This window comes from Thermobia domestica, unplaced genomic scaffold (assembly GCF_964235325.1).
Source record: "Thermobia domestica unplaced genomic scaffold, izTheDome1.hap1.1 HAP1_SCAFFOLD_1141, whole genome shotgun sequence".
NCBI classification, from domain to species: Eukaryota; Metazoa; Arthropoda; class Insecta; order Zygentoma; family Lepismatidae; genus Thermobia; species Thermobia domestica.
This window is the reverse complement of record NW_027656851.1, coordinates 18724-23228: the sequence shown is the minus strand read 5'-3', so window position 1 is coordinate 23228 and position 4505 is coordinate 18724. Positions and strand designations below refer to the sequence as shown.

At 38.1% G+C, this 4505-nt stretch overlaps 2 non-coding genes across 2 annotated transcripts; both read left to right on the top strand.

Moving 5' to 3' along the window:
- The first annotated feature begins 2517 nt into the window (after positions 1-2517).
- Positions 2518-2636, top strand: LOC145677648 (5S ribosomal RNA). The gene has a single exon (XR_014129920.1). It is a non-coding gene; the product is annotated as a 5S ribosomal RNA (ribosomal RNA).
- Positions 2637-2813: 177 nt separating this feature from the next.
- On the top strand, positions 2814-2932 carry LOC145677645 (5S ribosomal RNA). Its single transcript, XR_014129917.1, has one exon. It is a non-coding gene; the product is annotated as a 5S ribosomal RNA (ribosomal RNA).
- Positions 2933-4505: the final 1573 nt, after the last annotated feature.

Sequence of the window (4505 nt, the reverse complement as noted above, 5' to 3'; positions counted from 1 at the left end):
CCTACACATGAAGAGGGCTCCCGAGGTTTCCTTTTCCAATAGGATGGAGCTCCACCACACTTGCAGAATGACGAGAAGTTATGTTAATAAATATATCCCAGAGTGTTTCGTAACTCGCCCTTGGTCCTAATGATGAAGCGTTCTTCAGATGGCCCCGATGTCTCCACACATGATACTATGCGACTTCTTTTCACGAGGCTCTCAAAGATCACGTTTGTGTCCTAACATTCTCTGCAGATATGACACAGCTGCGATAGCGGATCACAGAAGCCTTTCCTCTCCTTACAAGAGACGTGTTCATTCGAGTATGTGAGTAATTCGACTATCGATTAAATATCTCCCGTGTCACGATAGTAGTCACTTTCAATTCTTCTAACGAAGGTAAGAAAAAATGCTATACAAACTTCCTTTCGGTATATAAAGGATTAGGGGCCCAGAGAATATTTTCTTTCAAGAGGATACATTCTTTTTCGAACACCCTGTATATAGATCCTCTAATTATAACTGCAAACAAAATGTTGATTTTGCAATTGCTTCCATGAGAGAATATTCTGTGCACTTTCTTTCTGAAGGGCCGGGCCTAAACGTTTTCCTTAATCATTAAATTTAGTAGTTATCTACAATTACATAGTTTTCCATTGTTCTCAAAATAAAGATTTTTCTCTATGAATTGTTGAATGTTGCTAGGGATATTGAAGTAATTCTTTTTAGTGTTTTTTTCTTTACAATAATGTACTGAACGCCTGCATTAAGGAAGTTCGTGTGTCCATCTTGCAAAATGTTTCGTCTTTTTTCATGCCCACTAAGGTAAATATTCATTTTGCTCTTTTCTCTGTATGCAAACCACATTTCTTAAAGGCAACATTTTCATACAAATGTAGTACTAAAAACTTCTAATTGGCAACATCTGGGCTGCGAAGAGGAAAAAGAAAGAAATCTCGTACGTATTCGCGCGCAATTCGGAATTAGCCAATGAAAAGCACAAAAGCGGCCACCATCTCTCTCTCTTTCTTATTAACGGTTTTGTACTTTCTGCAGTTCTATCAGTGCTGCTAACCTCTTACTATATCATTGAATATGTATGTTTAGTATATATATATATATATATATATATATATATATATATATATATTTTTTTTTACAAAAAATCATACTACTACGGAATAATATTAAATGCCTTTAAACCCTCATTTCTGTTTGCACTTTCTGTTACACTACCTTCCCCGAACTTCTTTCAAGTTATTAAGTGCAGAACGGGGAGTTATACATATTTACTTGCGCTTTGACAATATCTGCACATTGTGTAATAATAGGAGACGTATAAAATAAAACTATATACTAATACGTATATATATATATATATATATATATATATATATATATATATACAGTACACATTCCACTATCCGAGGCTTTCCTTTTCTTTTCTTGCTGACGATAAATTACGCTTTTAGAAATGTTGTCTGAAAACAATAAGAATATGTGCAAAAAATACAATCAGAGGTAGAGGTCTTTAACAGGAAATAAGCAAGGGAGTTGAAAAATTTTTTATGCATGTAAAAAATATAGACATGAACCAACTTGTGAAATAAAAAGACCAGAAAACTACTCTTTCTAAATTATGTGTAAACTTTTTACCGAAAACGAAAGTTGCACGAAAGACTTTTTGTCCGTTTTTTGGCCTCCGGTGCTTGGGGTCCCTGATTCAATCCCAGCTCGTGCCGTGTGAACTTTGTCGTGCATAAAGACCGTGCTCATGGGTTTTCTCGGGTTTCTCCCGTTTCCTCCCACTTTCTTCATTCAGTACTCATCATCACCGTCTCCTTTAGCGTAACCGGTATAAGTATGCGACGTAAATCTAAATATTTCATTTCATTTCCCTTTTCTGCTCATACTGCTGATTATGCGCGATTATGCCAACATCCAACTCCGCGGATAATCGTGCGATTACTGTATATACAACTAATACAGATACAACTAATTATATTATCAGTTACAGTATCGGTTTTTATTTACTAATTTGCCTCACTTTATTTGCATCCCTGCAGTAAATAATTCTTATCGATAATAGTTAAAATGTATATTACATTTTAGTGCTTCACGACTGAATGATCATCTGCCTTACGTTATCTCGCAGCTGAAGAGAATGCTACACTGAAAACTACCTTGCGTTATAAAGGGTAAGTGAAACATATCTTAAAAATATCTTTCATACATTTCATTGTGTACATTAAAGAATGTAAGTTTGCCTTTTTCCTGTAATCAATACTTAATAAAGGATTTATTTTTATTTATTTATATACAATTTCATACGTGGTTCGTGATAGTAAACTCGATAGGACACAGTGGCACTATGAACATCCGAATCACTCATCATTCGAACATTCAAATATTTATTCGAATATTAGTATATTCCAAGTAATGTTAACGACGTTAATATGCTTGCCTTTATAGTTAATAATGTCAATTCTTACTTAAAACATACTTCCTTAACAGGACATTGAAGAAAAGGTAGTTGCCAACGGCCATACCATGCTGAATATACCGGTTCTCGTCCGATCACCGAAGTCAAGCAGCATCGGGCCTGGTCAGTACTTGGATGGGTGACCGCCTGGGAACACCAGGTGCTGTTGGTATACTTTTTCTAATTTTGTTTTTCACAAAGACGAATATTCTCACATCGTTCACCACGATAATTTCGTAATCATGCATTACTTAAAACAATTAGCAACGCTTTCCACGCGCTGGTCTTTTTGAGTATTCACCGACAAACCTACGTAGCTACAATAACTCACTCGAAGCCATATGCATTCGCCAACGGCCATACCATGCTGAATATACCGGTTCTCGTCCGATCACCGAAGTCAAGCAGCATCGGGCCTGGTCAGTACTTGGATGGGTGACCGCCTGGGAACACCAGGTGCTGTTGGCATCTCTTTTTCAAATTTCATTATCCTTCAAGTACGAAAATACTAGAAACATTAATTTTATAGTACTTTCAAGAGATAATTTATCAACATTATTTCATAGCGATTAATCGATATTCTAAGCGTTATACCCACTATTTCTTACACTAACAGCCTGTTTATTTGCACGGCACATTAAAATAACCTGATTTCCGATCCGTGTGCACCTACTACTATACTTAACACGGAATGTATTACCACTTTTTAAAAGTAAATTATTATGACTAAGTGTAGATCTCCGGCGAGTAAATGCCTTTCGTATACAAGCACGACACATCTCCGCTATGTGCTTTACTTTTTTACTAACAGCATATAGAAATTGGATTTCAACGTGTTTCTACATAACAGAATGAAGCAAATTTCGTGATTTAACTCTTTCGAATAATGTGTTGGTCCTGACAAGGACCGTTTGAAATGAAAAATCTTGAAGAAGATTTTTACTTAGAGCTTGTGTACTTGGTAACAGCCTTCGTACCCTCACTTACAGCGTGCTTGGCAAGTTCACCAGGCAAAAGAAGGCGCACAGCTGTTTGGATTTCCCGGCTGGTGATAGTTGACCGCTTATTGTAATGGGCCAAACGAGAAGCTTCAGCAGCAATACGCTCGAAGATGTCATTAACAAAGCTGTTCATGATACTCATAGCTTTGCTAGATATGCCAGTGTCAGGATGCACTTGCTTCAAAACTTTGTAGATGTAAATGGCATAGCTCTCCTTCCTCCTCCTCTTCTTCTTCTTATCTCCCTTGGAGATATTCTTTTGGGCTTTACCAGCCTTCTTTGCAGCCTTTCCGCTAGTTTTTGGTGGCATGATGACTCACTCGTTCAGCAAAATTAGATGTGTCCGCCGATTTATCGACTTCATTTAAATTACAGTACGTGTTTCAATTCGCGCCAACTGCCTTGCTTTTCATTTGATGCACTCGGGTGCACGCTTGAAGTAGTAACAAAACTGACTTGATTCATGGGAGGCCGCAATTTTTCCTCTCATCTTATTACGAAAGAATATTGAACAATGTCTGGTCGCGGCAAAGGTGGAAAAGTCAAGGGAAAGAGCAAGTCCCGCTCCAGCAGGGCTGGCCTTCAATTCCCAGTAGGCAGAATCCATCGTCTTTTGCGAAAGGGTAACTATGCCGAACGAGTTGGTGCTGGCGCTCCCGTGTATTTGGCTGCAGTCATGGAATACCTGGCAGCTGAAGTTCTTGAGTTGGCAGGCAACGCTGCTCGTGACAACAAGAAGACTAGGATTATTCCACGTCATCTGCAGTTAGCTATCCGTAACGACGAGGAATTAAACAAGTTGTTGTCTGGAGTTACAATCGCTCAGGGTGGTGTTTTGCCCAACATTCAAGCTGTACTTCTGCCCAAGAAAACTGAGAAGAAGGCATAAATGTAAGACCTATATCTCATACAAATCGGCCCTTATGAGGGCCACAAACCCCTTTATAGAGGAGATTTACGATTGAAATGAATTGTTTTCGATATACAGACTCATCAAAAGTGTCTGAGATAGTTGCTTAGTTTCATTCGAAATTCTCGCT